Source organism: Conger conger, chromosome 19 (assembly GCF_963514075.1).
Source record: "Conger conger chromosome 19, fConCon1.1, whole genome shotgun sequence".
NCBI classification, from domain to species: domain Eukaryota; kingdom Metazoa; phylum Chordata; class Actinopteri; order Anguilliformes; family Congridae; genus Conger; species Conger conger.
This window is the reverse complement of record NC_083778.1, coordinates 3,490,253-3,512,900: the sequence shown is the minus strand read 5'-3', so window position 1 is coordinate 3,512,900 and position 22,648 is coordinate 3,490,253. Positions and strand designations below refer to the sequence as shown.

The window sequence follows — 22,648 nt, the reverse complement described above, 5'->3', positions numbered from 1 at the left end:
ATTGCGGACCCCACCGGGACACCGGATTGCTCCGGTTCCCACAATTTATTTGGGGCTGATGTTTAGCTAACCAGACATGGCCCAATACTATCGGGTACACCGGGGACTCCACCAAAAAAAAAAAACGCTCCCGGTGCCCCAGAAACGGGATCCGCATCACAACCCGCTCTGTCAGGTGACGCACAACGCCGGACCCCAACGGGCCTCCGTCAGGCGCCGTGATGGATTGGGGCTGTGGCATGGACCGGACCGGCAGTTTGTTGTGCTTAGCCCACTGGCGGTCAATAAAGTTATCCACCGCCCCAGAGTCAATAAAAGCGTCAGCCCTCACCACAGCCCCCTTCCACGTCAGTTCGACGGGGATAACTGTGCGAAAGCTAGTAACTTTAATAGGCCCCACTAGTGCCTTTCGCTCCACTAGTGGGACTGCTCTTTTGCTTTCAGGTCGGGACAGTTCTTAATCTGATGCCCCAGCCGCTTGCAAAAGAAGCACAGCCCCTCTCTCCAGGACTGCCTCCTAGGGCGCCCCAGCATCGTACTGTCCAGCTGCATCGGCTCCTCCCCTTTATGTGCCCCCTGTCTCCCCTCGGCACCTTCAACCCTGCCTAGAGGGGATGGAGCCGACCAGCTGAATCCGCCCCTTCTGCCCGCTTTCTCTCTCTCCCGTTCCCGAACCCGGTTATCAATGCGGATCGCCGCAGAAATCAGCGACCCCAAACTCCCCGGTGGTTCCATGGTGGCCAGAGCGTCCCTGACAGGGTCTGATGAGGCGCTGGTGAACAGGGTCATAAGCGACACTCCGAGTTCCCTGTTTCACCCAGGTTAACCGGGACGCCGCCTCTTTGTCGGTGACGTCGTGGTCAAACACCCGTGCCATCTCCTGCCTGAGGAGCTGGGAGTGACTCATTAGGGGAGCCTGTGCCATCTCCTGCATGAGGAGCTGGGAGTGACTCATTAGGGGAGCCTGTGCCATCTCCTGCATGAGGAGCTGGGAGTGACTCATTAGGGGAGCCTGTGCCATCTCCTGCATGAGGAGCTGGGAGTGACTCATTAGGGGAGCCTGTGCCATCTCCTGCATGAGGAGCTGGGAGTGACTCATTAGGGGAGCCTGTGCCATCTCCTGCATGAGGAGCTGGGAGTGACTCATTAGGGGAGCCTGTGCCCGGATCAGCGGATCCGCCCAGGTCAGAGCCGTCCCGGTCAACAATGACAAAATAAAGGCCACACGGGAATCCTCAGTGGAGAAACGTGAGGGTAGTGATTTAAAAACAATGAGACACTGGGAAAGGAACCCCCTACATTTTCCCGACTCTCCCCCATACCGCAGTGGAAGCTGCAGCTTAGGCTCCCTGACTGCAGGTGTAATGGGCTGGTAAGGGGGTAAAACTGGGGGAAAAGTGGGCGGTTGGGGGGTGTCAGTGGCTGGTGTCTGTGTCTGTGGTGAACGGAGCTCACTCCGTACGTATGCACTGTATGTAAGCACTGAGGAGCCCACATTGGCTGTGTACGTATGCACTGTATGTATGCACTGAGGAGCCCACATTGGCTGTGTACGTATGCACTGTACGTAAGCACTGAGGAGCGCACGTTGGCTGTGTACGTATGCACTGTATGTAAGCACTGAGGAGCCCACATTGGCTGTGTACGTATGCACTGTATGTAAGCACTGAGGAGCCCACATTGGCTGTGTACGTATGCACTGTATGTATGCACTGAGGAGCGCACGTTGGCTGTGTACGTATGCACTGTTCTGTGCCATTATATGCAAGCCCTGACCATCTGCAGTGTGAATCAGACCCATTCTGTAGCTGTTTCTGAGAGGGGTTCTCTCTCCCCCTCCACACATGTGCCATGGCAAAGAGCTCTTTTTATATTCAGGTAGTCGTCAACTTACAACCGTAATTTGTTCCGACCGACCGGTCGTAAGTGGAACTGGTCGTAAGTCGGCCTATTTTAGAATTACCTTACATATATTATACTGTGTAAATATATTATAATCATCTTTAAGTCATATTTTATCAATATTTTCTTTGTTCATTATTGTTATAACCATTGTATCACCAGTCTTAGTACTGTTATCATCTTTTTATGCCATTTCATATTTCTGTGAGATGGCACCTCCATCCTCATGCTAAATAGATTAAAAAACTAAACCATGCACCATACGACGAGCTGTAAATAGCCAAAGGTACCACTGTCAGATCTCTGGGTCCTGTTGGAAAACTTGAAACACAAAGTGGATGCATTTCGCCATCTGGTGGCCTTGTGGCGCTATTGCAAGTGACTGAACTCGAGGTTGAGGTTCATGGCAGAAGCTGAAGATTCTCAAGAATTCACTGAACAGATCAAGAAAATAACAGTGCTGTATCGATTTATAGATTAGTTACTCTATTGAGTTATAGATTAGTTGCTGTATTGATTTATAGATTAGTTACTCTATTGAGTTATAGATTAGTTGCTGTATTGATTTATAGGTAAAATACTCTATTGAGTTATAGCTTAGTTGCTGTATCGATTTATAGATTAGATACTCTATTGAGATATAGATTAGATACTCTATTGAGTTATAGATTAGATACTCTATTGAGTTATAGATTAGTTGCTGTATCGATTTATAGATTAGATACTCTATTGAGTTATAGATTAGATACTCTATTTAGTTATAGATTAGATACTCTATTGAGTTATAGATTAGTTGCTGTATTGATTTATAGATTTGTTGCTGTATTGATTTATATATTAGTTGCTGTTTTGAGTTATAGATTAGTTGCTGTATCGATTTATAGATTCGATACTCTATTGAATTATTGATTAGTTGCTGTATTGAGTTATTGATTAGTTGCTGTATTGAGTTATAGATTTGTTGATGTATTGAGTCATAGATTAGTTGCTGAATTGAGTTATAGATTAGTTGCAGTATTGAGTTATAGATTAGTTGATGTATTGAGTTATAGATTAGTTGATGTATTGAGTTATAGATTGGCTTCATCCCTTTGAGAGATTTAACATGATTGTACAGTACTGTTCTTTTGCAGTATGTGGTTACAGTGTAACACCAATCAGAGGAGAGGCACTGATGGACTGTATAACCGCATAGATGTGATGGGACAGAGGGCAGACAGCAGTGCTGTGGTGAAGGTGCGCAATATTAGGGACACAAGCTTCACAATAGTGCTTAGCTGGGGCTTTAATAAGGCCAAACTAAAGTTTACACACAACACCCAACATGAAAACTGAAATAAACCTTGCTCCATTTTGGAGTCCATTTCACTTTCAGTTCCCTGCCTAAGCCTGGATCACTAAGCGATTTGCCTGGGCAGGTTTCTTCAAGCAACACTCAGAAACACAACAAGTGTACCAATAGCACAGGTAAGTGCCTTAGCACACATTAATCATAATGTCTTATTTAACAGACATTTAATGTTTTCACAGCTATCTTATTTCTTCATTCAGCTTGACAGTGGCTTTCACAGTCCTTAAATCCAGTCCAGCTTCACAAAGGTCCAGGCCATGTCTTTAGTCATGCAGGGTCAAGGGCAGTTCAACAACCCGTTCCTCCACCACAACAGGTCAAGTTCAAATCTGGCTATAAAAGCCCCACCCCAGCATTTCCCCCACAGCTACTTCACATCTGGGTGTGGAGTGGCAGGCTTTAGACAGGGAGCCTGATGGGTATTAGCCCCAGGTGTGCATCTTTACAGGTCAATTCCTAACACCTGCCATACAGGTATCCATAAGACATGATAACATGCCGTACAGTAACATTACATTACATTATTGGCATTTGGCAGACGCTCTTATCCAGAGCGACGTACAACAAAGTGCATACCCATAACCAGGGATAAGTTCGCTGAAAGACCCTAGAGGTAAGTACAATTTCAACTGCTACCTGTACAACAAAGAAAAGGACAAGGGCCTTTTTTTTTTTTTTTTTAACAAACAAACAAACAAACAGAGCAAAAGTCACCAAAGTTAACTATCCAAACACTGCTTACCTAGCCAACTAAAAATACCGATACAACTTACCAGCATCCATAAGACATGCTAACATGCCATAGAGCAGCCAAATGATCTACACACTGATAGCAATGTCCATGAGGTAGACAGGAAAACATGCCAGAAAACATCACTAGCTTAAATCTCTGGGCAGCTGTACACTGCAGAACAGCGTCTGAAGTCCTATAATCACTGCAGGTTTCCTCCTGAATCTACAGGAACTGAGGCAGAGCAATGAGAGACTGGGCAGCTGTTCACTATGCAACTAAAACAGACATGAAACCTGTTTTTTACCCATCAAACATTGTCTGAATGATCTGTAAAACACTTTAGTTTCCAGCCCTGCAATTAAGACATGAGAATACCTGTGGAGTTGTGAGAATCACTGTCGGAAAAAACAATGGATTGTAATTTCTTTAAACGGCCACTAGATGGTGCAGGAAGTTCTGTTTCAAACTGAATTGTGGGGCCTCATTTAGAACCGTTGCACACGCACCATTCTGCGTATACCACTTTTTATGAAAGAAAAAAACCTTGACGAGGAAATGCACGTGCGTACATTTACGGAAACCTTGACCCATGCGCATTTTGGAGGCAGAGGGAAATTGACTCTCCAGGCAAGGTAGTGAAATAAAGAAAATGCGTTCAAATGAGAATTTCACTCAATTATTTGGACTCAGAAGCCTGCTAGTCAGCGGAAAATCAATTCCCTAGTCATCGTTTTGTTACCAATAAAGCACATAACCAAAATAAAAGAGAGATTCATCTATTTTCAATTAACAGGAGCATTAATTAGTCAAAGCATTCCACTATTTGTGAAAGGGTTATAAAAGGGCTGGGTGATGCCCGTGCGCAATGATGCGCAATGGCTGCTTTAGCACTGTTGGAGGGCTTTGCCAATGGCAGGCTTCAGATGGAGAGGGTGTTCAGGGACCACACGGATTTTCAGGCCCATGATGATGACTGGCTTATGAGCCCATTTCCATTCCCAAGAGCAATTCTCTTGGAATTGTGTGCTGAACTGGGCCCAACATTAGAGCGACCAACCTCCAGAAACCGGCCAATGCCAGTCCACTTACAGATTTTGACCACTCTAGGGTTTCTGGCAACCGGCACGTTCCAGAGGGAATTGGGGGACAGTTTGGGGATTTCACAACCCTCACTGAGCCTCGTGATGCCATCCGAGTGGGAATGACCCGGCCATGCCTGCGGTTTCCCTACAGTGCGGGGGAACAGGCCAACATCAAAGCCCAATTTACAGCCACGTCCGCTTTCCCAAATGTAATGGATGCAGTCGACTGCACTCATACTGCAGTCAGATCAGATTCAGCTTTATTGTTGCATCTTCATCATATTCACATATACAAACAGAGCAAAAATCTTACGTCTCGCCCCCTCAACCTCCAGCAGAACAATACAATATGCAATAAAACAATACAATACACAATAAAAACACAATAAAACCGACATGATCATGATGCTGAAGAGAACCAACTGCTGAATATAATAAATATGTAGCCTGCTAAAAAACAGCAGTAGAGGAGCATTAAATCAATGTAAAAATACTTAAAACACTTAAAATCAAATTAACTATTAAAAATTAAAACACTTAATTCTGCTGGACCGGGCTCTGAGGCTGCGCCTCCTGAGGCTGCAGCTGGAACAGGCTGGTGTTGGGGTGGCTGGGGTCTTTCACCATTGACCTCCCTCCTGTAGGCCGTCTCGTCCCCATCGGTGATCAAGCCCACCACGGTAGCATCACGGGCGAACTTGAGCACCAGGTTTGAGTGATGTGTGGCCACACAATCATGTGTGTACAGGGAGTAGAGGAGGGGGCTCAGGACACAGCCCTGAGGAGCTCCTGTGTTCAGAGTCAGAGGAGCAGAGGTGATGGAGCCCAGCCTCACTGCCTGCCCCGCTCAGCCAGGAAGTCCAGGATGAGATCGCACAGCTCAGGGGTGAAACCCAGGTTGTTGAGTTTAATGACCAGTTTGGAGGGGATTATTGTGTTGAATGCTGAACTGCAGTCAACAAACAGCAATCTGGCATATGAGTTCTTATTTTCCAGATAGGTGAGGGTGCTATGGAGTACTGTGGATATGGCATCTTCTGTAGATCTATTTCCACGATAAGCAAACTGCTGATGGTCCAGTGTGGGAGGGATTACGGCGCACATTTTGTTTTTTACGTGCCTCTCAAAGCACTTACTCACAATGGGGGTGAGGGCAACAGGGCGCCAGTCGTTTAGGCACGTCACCTTGTGTTTCTTCGAGACAGACACAATCGTGGAGGACTTAAAACAGCAGGGAAATACACAGAGAGAGAGGGAGAGGTTGAATATATGCGTGAACACGCCCGCCAGCTGTGCTGCACATGTTCTTATCACCCGGCCAGGGATCCCATCCGGACCGGCTGCTTTTCGGGGGTTGACCCGACTGAACATCCAGCGCACTTGGTCCTCAGTGATGGTCAGATCACTGGGCATGATGGTGTTGGTGGGGGCTGTGATGTTGGTTCCTTCTGGAGGGTTGGTGTTGGTGGACTGGAACCGGGCATAGAAATAATTCAGCTGGTCTGGCAGGGAGGCTGAGACATTAGCTCCACAGCTTGGTCTAGCCTTAAAATCCGATATGGTCTGGAAGCCTTGCCATATGCTGTGTGTGTCATTCCCACTGAGCTGCTTCTCAGTCTTCTCAGTGTACTCCCTCTTGGCTGATTTAATCACCCTGCGAAGATTGTAACATGCCTCTTCATCCTCCTCCTCATCACCAGAAGCAAAGGCTCTGTCCCAAGCAGTGAGAGTCACTCTTACTGTATTATTACTCCATGGTTTTTGGTTTGGAAAGATTGTTTTTGTTGGGACAATATCCTGTACACTCCATACAAATTACATCACTGCATCTGAATATTCATGGATCTCATCTGACGTGCCATAGAGCAAGTCCCAGTCTACGTCATCAACACAACCCTGCAACTCAGCATCCGATTGGTCAGACCGGCAGTGGATTTTCTTCACTGTAGGTGCTGCCTGCTTTAGCCTCTGCTTATAGGTTGGCAGGAGTAGTATGGAGGTGTGGTCTGACTTGCCAAACGGTGGACGGAGGAGGGGCTTGTAGGCATTGTGGAAGCAGGAGTAGCAGTGGTCTAATGTGTTGTTGCCTCACGCGTTCATCGGGACGTGTTGAAAATACTTTTTTTCAGTGACGCCTGGTTAAAATCACAGAGGACGAGGGAAGCTGCCTCTGATGTTTATTTTCCATGTTGCCGATGGACTCGGAGGGCGGCACGGATGGTGCAGCGGGTAGCACTGCCGCCTCACAGCAAGGAGGTCCTGGGTTTGAATCGGCTTGCCTCTCTGTGTGGTTTGATTCCCGGTCGGCCAGGGCCTCTCTGTGTGGAGTTTGCATGTTCTCCCCGTGTTCGCATGGGTTTCCTCAGTCCAAAGACATGCAGGTCAGGCTGATTGGAGAGTCTAAATTGCCCGTAGGTATGAGTGTGTGAGTGAATGGTGTGTGTGCCCTGCAATGGACTGGCGACCTGTCCAGGGTGTATTCCTGCCTTTCTCCCAATGTATGCTGGGATAGGCTCCAGCCCCCTGTGACCCTGTTCAGGATAAGCAGGTTGAGATAATGGATGGATGGATGGATGATGGATTCGGCCCATAAGGGCACCACACGAGGACGAGTTTGCTTTTGTGAATGGAAAGCCTTCTCATTCCATCAATGTCCAAATGATCTGTGCTGCTGTAGCTGCTGGATGGCCTGGCTCAGCCCATCATTCATCTGTACTGAGACACAGCAGGGTAGGGCACAGACCTGAGGCTGCAGCTGGGCCTCATTCATCTGTACTGAGACACAGCAGGGTAGGGCACAGACCTGAGGCTGCAGCTGGGCCTCATTCATCTGTACTGAGACACAGCAGGGTAGGGCACAGACCTGAGGCTGCAGCTGGGCCTCATTCATCTGTACTGAGACACAGCAGGGTATGGCACAGACCTGAGGCTGCAGCTGGGCCTCATTCATCTGTACTGAGACACAGCAGGGTAGGGCACAGACCTGAGGCTGCAGCTGGGCCTCCATGTTAACCAACTTAACATTCCTGCAGGCGACAGCGGCTATCCACTGAAGCGCTGGCTCCTCACCCCGTTCCCAAACCCACAGAGCACAGAGAGACACGACAACAACGTCCCCCGTGGAGCGCACCATCCGGCTTCTGAAATGGCCATGGCCACACCTGGATGCAACAGGCTTTCATACCGCCCGGCAAAACGTCTGTGCTGTACTGCACAACATGGCACAGAGGAATGGACTCCCCCACCCCCCCTTCAATTTGCCTGATGACCCTGCTGAGCTCTGCAACTGCCTGTGGAAATAACAGCTAGGCTGCCATGCATGCCATAACATTTTTAGTCCATGATAGTGGAGCTAATTTCAGACAGTACTGTTCTTATTTCTCTCAGCTCCACAGTTGTTTAATTGTACGGGTTTGTGTCTGTAGCAGCACAATACTGTTCTTATTTCTCTCAGCTCCACAGTGGTGTAATTGTACCGGTTTGTGTCGGTAGCAGCACAATACTGTTCTTATTTCTCTCAGCTCCACAGTGGTGTAATTGTACGGGTTTGTGTCTGTAGCAGCACAATACTGTTCTTATTTCTCTCAGCTCCACAGTGGTGTAATTGTACGGGTTTGTGTCTGTAGCAGCACAATACTGTTCTTATTTCTCTCAGCTCCACAGTGGTGTAATTGTACGGGTTTGTGTCTGTAGCAGCACAATACTGTTCTTCTTGCTCTCAGCTCCACAGTGGTGTAATTGTACGGGTTTGTGTCTGTACACAGTGGTGTAATTGTACGGGTTTGTGTCTGTACACAGTGGTGTAATTGTACGGGTTTGTGTCTGTACACAGTGGTGTAATTGTACGGGTTTGCGTCTGTACACAGTGGTGTAATTGTACGGGTTTGTGTCTGTACACAGTGGTGTAATTGTACGGGTTTGTGTCTGTACACAGTGGTGTAATTGTGCGGGTTTGTGTCTGTACACAGTGGTGTAATTGTACGGGTTTGTGTCTGTAGCAGCACAATACTGTTCTTATTTCTCTCAGCTCCACAGTGGTGTAATTGTACGGGTTTGTGTCTGTAGCAGCACAATACTGTTCTTATTTCTCTCAGCTCCACAGTGGTGTAATTGTACGGGTTTGTGTCTGTAGCAGCACAATACTGTTCTTATTTCTCTCAGCTCCACAGTGGTGTAATTGTACGGGTTTGTGTCTGTAGCAGCACAATACTGTTCTTCTTGCTCTCAGCTCCACAGTGGTGTAATTGTACGGGTTTGTGTCTGTACACAGTGGTGTAATTGTACGGGTTTGTGTCTGTACACAGTGGTGTAATTGTGCGGGTTTGTGTCTGTACACAGTGGTGTAATTGTACGGGTTTGCGTCTGTACACAGTGGTGTAATTGTACGGGTTTGTGTCTGTACACAGTGGTGTAATTGTACGGGTTTGTGTCTGTACACAGTGGTGTAATTGTGCGGGTTTGTGTCTGTACACAGTGGTGTAATTGTACGGGTTTGTGTCTGTACACAGTGGTGTAATTGTACGGGTTTGTGTCTGTAGCAGCATCAGTCAGGGCGTGGTCACTGGTGACGGCACGTGGCGCACGGGGCTGGCTGAAGGGACGGGGCGCATTGGAGTCGCTGGGACCCGGCACACTTTCATCTTCTGCCACCTCCTCACCTCCAATCACAGCCACTGAGTGATACGCACGATCTGAGAGTGAACCAATATGCACGTATTAAACAACACGTCACTTTTCAACAAAGTCTTCAGTGCGTTTAAGTGTGGAAACAGATGTTTAGGTTTGGTGCACTACACACAAAGCCTTGGGTTGTTCACCTGGTTCATCTGCGGTCTCATCTTCAGCCATGTCTGTGTCTCCCTCCGTCTCAGTCACCACACCGACAACTGAGGCTTCCCTGACAACTGCTGCCATGCGCTCATCTAAAGGAGAGAGGTCTGGCGTCCCCAGTGGCACTCACACTCTGTCTACGCAGAGCAATGCGCTTTTTGACGTTAACTTTGAGGTCGGACCACTTCTCCTGCACCTCCGACATGACTGGGCTCTCTGAGCTGGCAGCATTGACAGCAGCTACAACATGCTGCCACTCAGCTCATTTCATTTGGTTGCGATGCCACCGCTATGGCTATCAAAAAAATATATATATTTCAGGCCTCAATCTCCCCTAAAAGCATCACAAAGAAATGTATCTTCTTAGCTCTGCACTCTGATATTGCCATTCACAGACATAATGTACATAGGGATTATCAAGGACAGTTCTAAGCTTATCAATATTAATTAATGGCGTTTCTTTACCCCTTGATGGGTAATTGTGGGAGTGAACTAGGCAGTGTGTTGGGCTCGTACAGATAATTCAAAGTTGTTTTGGGATTTATAAAATGAAATTACACACTGCCAGGCACAGGCAAGGTTTTATAAATCAGAATATTTTTTGTGGTGCGTTACATTTCCTCATTTGTACGTACGCTAACATTTAGTGTGGAGTTTTATAAATGAGGCCCCTGGTCTGATTGGAGTTTCCTTGCTTAAACCATAATCTAATGTTTGGGCTGTTACAGAGACAATGAACATAGCAATGCATTAAGAATAATCATTTATTTTTCATTTTAATGTTTTTATTGTGCAATAAAGTGCAATACAGAGTCACAAAATAATCACAGAAAAGAACCAAACAAACAAAATAAAACAAACCAGCAAAGCAGAAGACAAAAAAAGAAGAAGGAATTTCAATAATAATAAAGATAATGACAACACTATGTGTGAATAATGGTGAGTGTGTGTGTACGTGCGTGCGTGTGTGTGATAGTAATTTCTGAGAGCTGGCCTTCTAATAGCTTGTCATACATGGCTTACAGCAGCTTTCTCAAGTCTGACCGTCACAGACATCAGAATGAAGGTTGGCTTTTTGTGTAATCCTGTGGCACTATGAGTATCGTAAAATAGTCATATGGGAATCATAAATGGTTAGATATTTTCACTTATGAGCAAGAACATGGACTGATTCTGAATGGACCCTCTATGTTGTGTTAAAGTACAGATTCAGTGTGGGCTTCTTAACATCAGTAGACAAAACTAGTATCATTCATTTGTCCACTGAATCATAACTGACCTTCTCTTTGACCAGTGAGATCTGATTCCACAAGTGTAACTCTGGCCATTGTAACATCAATCAAATAATGGGCACTGATACACAATGCACAGTCTTATAGTTACAGGCCAAATATGTATCCTTTGGTTACAGCTTCATTTCACTATTTCATTTTACCTGGCCATATTTTAAACACCATTTTGATAAAACATTGTCTCTAATAATGTTGATGAATTTATCAAGTTGGAAATTCAGTTGATTATCCATTGAGTACACATTTAACAAATAAACTGCGGCTGTAATCAATTCAATTTTAATCTATTAATTCTGGCGATGATGATCTCTATTAAATCTGCCCAGCGTCAATACAAGGACAAGTGACTGCAAGAGAAAGAGAATGAGTCTTGTCACCTTTGGCAGGGTTTGGAGGCGATCACTTCATAGAAAGCGAGATCAGGCGTGTTGTTGACAGTGACGAGGCCTTGCCAGACCAGCTGAACTTGTTCTACGCCCGTTCTGATGCCAAGAACAGCTTAAGAATGCAATCACTCTCCACTTAGTAGTAGTAGTCAGTAAAACATATTCATCAACTCACTCAAACTTACTTTCAAGAGTAATTTTTAAGTGTATTTTTGCGAGATCACTGGTGCCTGAAATTAACGGATTACAATGTGGTCATCAATCATTAAAATTGCCAAGAGGAAGAACCAATCTTTCGGGAATTCTGTGTTCTGTTGATACAACATTGTTCGATAACGTTCGGCTCAGAAAAGGATACAAAAAACCCCAAAACAAAACAAACACATGGACACTGGAGGAAACTGTGGTGTTGGTGGAAGAGGTTGAAACAAAAAAAGATATAAGTAGAGGAAAATTTAGCCCCACACTTAGGAGTAGATATAAAAATGAGACATTGAGGCAGATTGCAAATAATTTAAACGTCTGCTTCACCTCTGCGATTCAAAAGCATAAAAACATTCTTCAAATGTCGAGTTAAAAGCATTTATGCATACAATTGTACAGGACATGAGATGCTAGCAACAACTCAGCCCATCCCTGTTTACGTGCAGATCAAACAACAAGAGCCCATGTTCACAGCAGGAATGTAGTTAGGTGTGTCTGCTTTCGTGATGATATGAGGAAGTCGTAAGAGAAAAAGCAGGAGGCTGTCAGATTGCGTTTACTGTACTCCTTTTGTCTGTCATTGTGAAGTATTTCAAAACACCAGTTTGAGAAAGAAGATGAGAAAGAAGACGGAGTTAAAGAAGGAATGAAATTGAATAAAAGAACGGAGTAAGTATTTCGGTGTAATATGCTATTTTTAAATGTCCCATTTATTGTATTAAAGTATTTTGATATTTTAATTAGGACACGCGAGGCTACATTTTGACAGTGACGCGACTCCGGCTGCCACTGTAACATTTTCTCAAACAGTAGCCTATCGAATAGACATCTTGCAATACAATCAGACGTTAATCCAGCCTAAATTCAATAGTCTGTAATACTTTTGTACATGTGATTTCTTAGTTTTTATTTTTAATAAATGTGCGACATTTGTTAAATGTGAGGTAACCTAAATGAGTCTAAACGAAGTGTTTACGGGCCAATGTGCAGTTGAAAAACTTGAAACAGCAAAAGTAAAGTTCGTTTTGTCAAATATTTTATTATAGTTTTATATGAAACGTGCTGACAGTGATATCAGTATCAAATTGTAGGAAGCATGGGCGCCTATAAGGCAGAGGTGGGCAAAAAGGGCCGCATCCATTTCTGGATTTAGCCTTTTATGCCATCTGACATTATAGCTACAGGACATTTATTGATGTGCATGAATGACAGCTGTGACGCCATGCCTGGTCTTCTTCAGCTGAGGTTGTTGCTGTCGTCCAGCAGGGGGCAGTGCTGCTATCCCTCCTTCCCCTGGAATGGTCTATTCGTTGATTAGGTAACTAGTTGATGAGTCACCAATTTTCCTGGGTGTTTGCACCTGAGAGAACCTTGATAAGTGGCTTCTCCCAGAGGCTCAAGAGAGTGATTTCTCACTCTGTGCTGAGCCTTTGACAGCGGTTCTTGGTTCTTGGTTCTTGGTTCTTGGTTCTTGGTTCTTGGTTGGGCAGATGAGTGGGCATGCCCTCCAGGTGGCTGTAAGGGTGGCACGTTTTGTGTTTTTCCTCTTTTTTGTCTGTTGGATTGGGAAGTGTATTATCTCAGTTGTGTCTGTCCCTGTAGGTGAGCTGTAGGCCTGAGGCTTGTTGGAGGGACTAGGGTGGGCTGCAGGGACTGTAGTGGTATTAACCTGGTTATTCCCCTTGTCATTTGTGCTGTTGTGTTGCCCCTTTGTTGAGTTGCAGTGATGCCTATTTTTGTTACCTCTTTTAGGCATTGCTCCAATTGTGGGTCACTAAATTATCCCTTATTGTGGAGTGGTAATTCCACCTCACATTGTGTGTGCGATTTGCCATTTGCTAAGTGTGTACTATTCCCCCTGGTTACATACTATTCCCCCTGGTTACATACTATTGCTTTCTACTACAAAATAGTCTTTTATATTTCTGTACGCCTGCCTCTGGTTTTCTCCAGAATGCCCCTGTAATGTCACGTTAGCAAAGATGGAACACTTTGACTGCAGCATTTTTACAATGTCACGATGTTGTTGATGGCAGGTTACAAAATGTTTTTTCCATTGACGTTCAGGCCAAGATTTACTTTACTATCATAAACAGGTGCAATTTCCCAATAGAATGCAAGTTAGCGTTGCTTTAAACACAAGGATGTGACATGTTGATGTTATGAGGCCATTGTCGATCCAAACACGTCAATCAACAAGCATTGGTGGTGGTAGTGGAAGGATTTGTCAACCCCTGCTTAGCCAGATTCTCATTGTATACACATCGCACTGAACCCTGCTTCAATACGGTTAGCGAAATAATCGCTGCAATGCACTTCTTATGCAAACGTGGTCATGTTGGGGGAATACATTATGCGTGCATGCAGAAGGAAAACTCATGGACTAGTCAAGCCAGCTGCTATTGTCTTAATGCTAGCTAGCTAGTTTCCTTCTTGACCAATGAGCAGTCAGTCCTATATTTAGCTGGCTTGGCAACCTTAGCTAATTAGATTTTAACAAGTGATTTATTATAATTAGTTAATGTCAGATTATCTGAATGCATGGCACATTTGGTATGAATGAATTGTCACCCATCTGTGAAGATGATGGCACATCTCCCCTATTTTATGACTTTGTGAACAACTCTGGGGAAAATGTCCTGTAAAGGATGATTTTATAATGAGTTTTCGCACTATTCTCTGTGAAAAATCTCATTAGACCAGCGGTTTCTGAGATAGTTAATCCACCTACAGGCCGATTGTTGGAGAGGACTTGGCAGGGATGTAGAGAAGCTAAAATGTATTCAGTGCACTGATATTCTCCGTAAACTACATATAGCGTGAAGTCCGTAATAATTGAGTATGTGGAGACTGGCTGCCAGAGCGAGACATGGCAGCTGATTGACAGCTGTGCTGCAGGGCTGTGCAGACATTTTGGGGGCAGGGGCTCAGAGTGGACTACTTTTTAAACTGATGAGGTGTCTTTTTTTGTGGATACTACTATACATTTCCCTCTTTATATTTGATAGAATTTAAATAAATAACAAATAAATAAAAAGATAACTGATTCGTTAATAGGGTATTATCACTTGCATAATGTGCCAAAGTGCAGTTCAGGTTCAGATGTTCTCTAAACGGTTGCTTCGTTTGTGAGGGAAAATGACGAGGAGGAGGAGAAAATCAACAGAGCGAGAATGATGAAGAAGGAGATGAGTGAGAAAGAGGAGGAGCGTGTAAATATATTATAAAAGTACCTGAAATAATATTTTATATGGTCTTAAGGATTATTGAATCCAGGGATTTAATAAAACAATATTTTAGTTAAATGTTTAATTTTTATCGTAAGGTTGAATGTTTGGCAAATATACATTATTTTTTTTATTTTTCAAAAGCATCCAGGTCACATGTCCCAGGGGTTCAAAGCCAATACCAAATAATCCTACACAGGGATACCTCTTTATATATGCACTACTAAGTGTCTAAAAAAAAAAAAAATTATATATATATATAGGTGGTACGGATGGTGCAGTGGGTAGCACTGCCGCCTCACAGCAAGGAGGTCCTGGGTTCGAATCCCCGTCGGCCAGGGCCTCTCTGTGCGGAGTTTGCATGTTCTCCCCGTGTCTGCGTGGGTTTCCTCCGGGTACTCCGGTTTCCTCCTACAGTAACAGTCCAAAGACATGCACGTTAGGCTGATTGGAGAGTCTAAAGGTATGAGTGTGTGAGTGAATGGTGTGTGTGCCCTGCGATGGACTGGCGACCTGTCCAGGGTGTAATCCTGCCTTTCGCCCAATGTATGCTGGGATAGGCTCCAGCCCTCCTGCGACCCTGTTCAGGATAAGCAGGTTCAGATAATGGATGGATGGATGGATGGATATATATAAATATATATATATATATATATATATACTCACTGAGCACTTTATTAGGAACACTTTATTACACTGTCTTATTAATGCGATTATCTAACCATCCAATTATGTGGCAGCAGTGCAATGCATACAATCATTTAGATACAGGTCAGGAGCGTCAGTTAATGTTCACATCAACCTTCAGGGTGGGGAAGAATGTGTTCTAAGTGGCTTTGACTGTGGAATGATTGTTGGTGGCAGACAGGGTGGTTTGAGTATCCTAGAAGCTGCTGATCTCCTGGGATTTTCACGCACACTGAAAAGAATGGTGCAAAAAACAAGCGAAAAAATCCAGTGAGCAGCAGTTCTGCAGACAGAAAGGCCTTGTTAATGAGAGACGTCAGAGGAGAATGTCCAGACTGGTCAAAGCTGACAGGAAGGTGACAGTAATGCAAATAACCACACATTACAACAGTGGTATGCAGAAAAGCATCTCTGAACACCCAATGCATCATAACTCTTAAGTGGATAGGCTACAGCAGTACAAGTCTTAAAAAACAAGTCACTGAGTGGTCACTGAGTGTTTATTGAAAGAGGAATCAGTTAAAATATTAGTAGATTTATTTGCTCATGAAATACAAATCTTTTTCAATATCTTGCCAACCAAGAAACCTAGTGAATAAAAACCAATATGAAATTGTTTGATATTGATCCCACACTGTTTTTATTACAGTTTAATTCTTAAATCAAATTTATTTTACAAATTCTAAATGACTACTTAATTTTTTTCATGAAAAAAGTCATTAAACACCCAGGTCATCCCTGTGCAAAAGTAATTGTGCACTTCCTGTAATTTGATATCAATCTTTCACATCGCTGTGGAGGAATATTATCCCCCTTTTCTTTGCAGAACTGCTTTAATTCAGACAAATTGGATTGCCATGATCAAAGAAAACTCCAGAAGAGATGAGAAAAAAGTTAATCAGGTCTGGAAAGGGTTACACAGCCATTTCTAAGGCTCTGGGACTCCTAACTACAGAGAGTGCCATTATCTCCAAAAGGAGAACACTTGAAGCAGTGGGGAATCTTCCTGGGAGTGGCTGGCCTGCCGGCTTCTCTAGCCTCAGCTAATGTCTGTATCTACGACTGCACAATAGAGACTGGGCAAGAAGGGATTCATAAAAGAGTAGCAAGGTTAAAACCACTGCCACAGAGTACATCAAGATATCAAGAGAACATCAGTGCTTGTCTCACAGTTGCAAAAAAAGCACCTGGGTGATCCCCAAGCCTTTTGGGATAATGTTCTATGTAGCAATCATGCTTTATGTAGCAACTATGCTGTTTTGTGTCAATGGGTCATGTGACCTGGAAGCTATTGGGGGGGGGGGGGAAGAAAAAAAAGAAATCTACTATTTTCTAATCTACTACACAATAAGGATATATTGGCAATACAACAATGTGTGCCCTAATGTGGTAGGAATAGTTGAATTCATTGACTTTGGTTCGGAATCAATGGGTCATGTGACCTGGATGCTATTAAAATATTCATGTAATAATTGAAATATTTTTGTGTAAAAGTGTAACATGAACTCCCCGGGGATCCAGGAGTTGTGCCCTTATCTCCATAGTAACTACTTTTCAGACAACAACGCACTTCATAAATATGACGGTTCATAAATATGAACAGCCTGAGCCACAAAAATGAAAAATTGTTGTGAACATATAAATATCATTAAAAACTAAACTAAATCATGGGCCGAATGGATAAATGAAAGTTTGTGCCTGCGTGTTGGAAGGACCCACCTCATAACACACCTGTTCTGGAATGTATTAACATCGTAATTTTGAAGCAATGTTTTTGTGCGATGATCAAACAAAGCGTTGTGCCGTATTCTCTAAGCCATTTAAAGTATTAACTTATTCTAGAAAGAATTCAGACATATTTTGAGGAAATAGATTTTTCCACCCACCGATAGAAGCCTATTTATCTTGAATTGAGACTTATGGATAGAATAACAGTTTTGGATTTGGATATACATTATCAAACACCTGTATGAACCTTGTGTGGAACGTCATTGTTTTTATTTTTGCTCTGGCTGTCAGACTGTTTGGATTCGTGATCAAATGTATAATTTGGACAGAATGTACAGAACGTGGCATGCTATTGTTGGTTTTTGTGTTGTTCCTCCATGTTAGGTGAGAGTAAGAACGAAGACAAATGACCTTAAATTGATTTCGGCAATGTTAAATTTGGTGGTGGTTTGCTAATTCATGTGTGGAGCTTTGATAGTTTGACAGTTTCTATTATTTTAAATGAGCCAACAGCTTCCGTCTACAGGAACATGTTAAACATGTTTCAGGGTTCATATTTGACATCCAACTCTAACCATTCCCAATTCACAACGACTCAGTAGCCATGTCTTTCCTGTTGAATCATATTCCATGTAATTCTTACTTGTTTCAATCATATTCAATTCAGCAGCCACTTTAGGAGCAGGAATTGTGGTTAGTTGTATTTGACGCCGTTTCTTGTTTGTACCACAAGGTGGCAGTACGTAGCTGTGTATGCACTGCTTCAAAGCAGGAAAGCGTGTTTTCAAAGCCACGTCAATGCCAGTCTGCTTTATGCTTGAGTTGGAAACAAAGAATATGCTTTTACATTTTACAATGAGGCTACTTAAGAAATAATGATTTCTTAATGATGATCTGCTTTGATTAATAATTGGTTTTTCGCCTTTGGCTGGGCATAGGTTTGGTGTTGATTAAGGATTAATATACAGAAAAGAGCATCATACCTGGGGTAGATATGATAGTGGATCGTTAATGTCTTGGGGCTGCTTTGCTCCCACTGGTCCTGGGGCCCTTGTTAATAGCAATAGCATTATGAACTCTACCCGAGTACCAGGACATTTTACCCAAAAACCTGGGTTATCACACATGAAAATATCAAAGATCTGGAAAGATTGTGGATGGAGGAAGGGTCTAAGATCCTTCCCCATGTGTTCTCCAGTCTTATAAAACATTACAGAAAAAGACCCCGTTATCCTTGCAAGGGGAGGGTGTCTAACATCCTGAATACAGGGGGGCAATAATTGTGATGCCTAATTTCACTCAATAAATGTATGATCTGAGAAATGTGTAATTTTGGTTGAGTCATTAGTAAAATACATTCTGCATGTCAGACAGTCAATGTATAGGTGAGCACTGGCATTATTTTTATTCTAAAGAAACATTATCAATGGTCCCACATTACTGAGGTGACTGTATAGTATGTTGCTCTGTGATGGATTTGCAACCTGTCCAGGGTGTTTTCCTGCCTCTCACCCAGTGCATGCTGGGATAGGCTCCAGCCCCCCCATGACCCTGACCAGAAGTGAGTGTATTAGATCATGGATGGATGGATGTGGAGTATAGGTTTATGGACCATTTAAATTCCAGACTGCTTCCTGTCAACACTGTGCTATATTGTGTATGTGCTTGTCTGTTTGAATTAGTGTGTCTATATGTGTGTTCAGTGTGTCCTCATTTTGTGTGTTTACAGGTTGGCTGATTTGGGTCAGAACCCACATGTGGTCTAATCTGGGCTGAAGTGTTCCAGTCTCCTGAGATAGGGGGCGCTGTTTCTAAAATGAGTCTCTCAGAGGAGCCAGAGAGCAAAGGTGGAACCCTCAGCACTGACAGAAAGAGGTATAAATGCACGACTCAGATATTTAATGTGCTGTAAGTTAGAGCTGCACTCAGAGGGTGAGTTTAACTGGAAGCTCTGTCTCCATGTTTTGTTCACAGGGTCCAGGTAGACAGAGCAGGGTCACCTGTACCCAGCTGTCTGTCTATGAAGAGTGATCCCTCAATGGAACCTCCACTCAAGCTCAGACGAGAGGTCACAGGGGATCAAAGGTAATTAAACAGGTTCAAACTAACACCAGGGCGTGGCGAGTCAGTCCCCCTGATCACAACACTAAATGTTAAGCAGTTACAGAGAGCTCCATGATAAATATGTTCGAAAAGTAATAGTTATTGACATAAAGGTTTTTTCCGACATGTGTATTGTGCTTTATTACTGATTCAATGGAATCAAGTGAAGTATTACATTTTTCTAATATTTCTCCAAAAAACAGGTTCCATGATTATTGCCACTCCTGGTTTAATACTTTGTGCAAACACCCCTGGCAAAGATGACAGCCCTTTTCCATGATTTGTGATATGGTTAGAGATCACATTTGGAGGGATTTTTGACCATTCCTCCTGGCAGAACCTTTCAGAATCCTTGATTTGCCCGTATGGCCCCCAGACCACAGGTTTTAAGTGTGGAGACTAAGATGGCCATTGCAGAACATGGATGCTGTTTTCACTTAACCATTTCTGTGTGGATTTGTATGTATGTTTGGAGTCATTGTCCTGCTGGGAAATCTACCTACAGATTTTCTGATAAGATTTCCTGGTACTTTGTTGAATGAATTGTTCCATTTATGGTAAATAGTGTTTGAGTTTGTTGGTATGGAGATGCCATCGTTTGCAGTGGACGCTGGTGGTGATACTGGATGGGGGGGCTGAAAATTAAAAGTCTTAAACCTATCAATAGCTCACGCTCCAGCATTGCATTTGAATATATGCCATTTCATGAATACTTTTATTCAGAGGTCCTTACAATACCATGAGCTCATATCATTTTCAGGATGGCTGGCACCAGTGGGAATTCAGTCCATAACTTTGTCTGTCATCTCAGTTTGCACAGCCACAAATGTTGCCTTCGATATTTCATCAGCCAGTTATTTTCCATAAACAGTGAACATAGCTACAGTCAAGCAGCTCATTTGAACTTGTCTCTGACGGGTAACTTAGTGTGTTTAAACAAGTGATTGGCTAACTGGCTATCTAAACAAAGAGGTGAATCAACTGGTCAACCAGGTGGAGAAACTTGCCCCGGTGTAATGATGTGGTCATTTCATCCTAGCCATCGCAATAGCTTGTGTCCTCCATGAAATTTAATACAACCCACAATTCAGACAGTGAGTGGTCTTGTCTTTAGTTCATTATGTCTCTGTACGGAGTTACGATAAACTACCTTCATCAAGCTGACACGCTGTGGTAGCTTTACCCAGCATTGACAGCCTGATGCTATTTCCAATATCAGCTTCCAAATATCATGCTTCCAAATGTTCTCCAATAAATGTTTCAAATCTGTAATGCCTTGCCGAGTCCATGCCATGTCTACTCCTAAAAGCAAACATGGGAAGCAGAAAAGCTTCTTCTTAGCTAAGCTCACTCTTAGCTAGCCAGTCCGTTTAGTCCCCCCAAGATGGTTACAGTTTTCGGGGTCAATGTAGGCCTACCCCCCCCCCCCCCACTAATGTTACAGCAAGAAGATTTTTGTTTTCTTTCTAGTTGCTGGAATGATAAATTGGGATGACTCCTCATTGTCTAAAACAGAATAACATTGTAAGCTTTCGTCTCTCCCTCTTTCGAATATCTCCCTGTGGCTGCTTCACAAGCAGCTCACGGAAACTAGAAAATTCAGTGGGGTGGGGGAGAGGGGTATCATTTTCAGCACCCCCTACAAAAAATAGATAAATAGATATATCATTGCATTCATGTAATCCTTTTCTAGACTCAAAGTGTTTTCCAGTGATGAGGGGGAAACTCGCCTAAACCACTACCAAGGTGTAGCCCCCACCAGGGTGAGGAACAACATTTTGGGCCAGAGCACTCACCACACACTAGCTGAGGTGGAGAGGGAGAGAACAATATTTTAGCTAATTTAACTGGAAGCTCTGTCTCTGTTTTGTTCACAGGGTCCAGGTAGAAAGAACAGGGTCACCTGTACCCAGCTGTCTGTCTATGAAGAGTGATTTTTCAATGAATCAACCAGTGAACTTCAGAGGAGAGGTCACAGGGGATCAAAGGTAATTAAACAGGTTCAAACTAACACCAGGGCGTGGCGAGTCAGTCCCCCTGATCACAACACTAAATGTTAAGCAGTTACAGTGAGTTCCATGATAAATATGTACGAAAAATAATTGTTATTGACATAAACTTTTTTCCGACATGTGTATTGTGCTTTATTACTGATTCAATGGAATCAAGTGAAGTATTACATTTTTCTAATATTTCTCCAAAAAACAGGTTCCACAATTATTGCCACTCCTGGTTTAATACTTTGTGCAAACACCCCTGGCAAAGATGACAGCTCTTTTCCATGATTTGTGATATGGTTAGAGATCACATTTGGAGGGATTTTTGCCCATTCCTCCAGGCAGAACCTTTCAGAATCCTTGATAACCTTGGGTTTGCCCGTATGGACCCCAGACCACGGGTTTTAAGTGTGGAGACTGAGATGGCCATTGCAGAACATGGATGCTGTTTTCACTTAACCATTTCTGTGTGGATTTGTATGTATGTTTGGAGTCATTGTCCCGCTGGGAAATCTACTTACGGCCAAGTCTCAGGCACCAGATATCATGTTAAGATTTCCTGGTACTTTGTTGAATGAAATGTTCCATTGATGGTCAATAGTGTTTGGGTTTGTTGGTATGGAGATGCCATCCTATGCAGTGGACGCTGGTGGTGATGCTGGATGGGGGGCTGAAAACTAAAAGTCTTAAACCTATCAATAGCTCACGCTCCAGCATTGCATTTGAATATATACCATTTCATGAATACTTTTATTCAAAGCACCTTACAATACCATGAGCTCATATCATTTTCAGGATGGCTGGCACCAGTGGGAATTCAATCAATAACTTTGTCTGTCATCTCAGTTTGCACAGCCACAAATGTTGCCTTCGATATTTCATCAGCCAGTTATTTTCCATAAACAGTGAACATAGCTACAGTCAAGCAGCTCATTTGAACTTGTCTCTGATGGGTAACTTAGTGTGTTTAAACAAGTGATTGGCTAACTGGCTATCGAAACAAAGAGGTGAATCAACTGGTCAACCAGGTGGAGAAACTTGCCCCGGTGTAATGATGTGGTCATTTCATCCTAGCCATCGCAAAGCTTGTGTCCTCCATGAAATGTAATACAACCCACAATTCAGA

General features: G+C 43.5%; 1 protein-coding gene across 1 annotated transcript in view; it reads left to right on the top strand.

The window, feature by feature from the left end:
• LOC133119285 (NACHT, LRR and PYD domains-containing protein 3-like) overlaps positions 1-22,648 on the top strand; it is a gene marked incomplete at its 5' end in the record, with an annotated part of 166,188 nt that overhangs the window by 81,671 nt on the left and 61,869 nt on the right. The window lies entirely within an intron of this gene.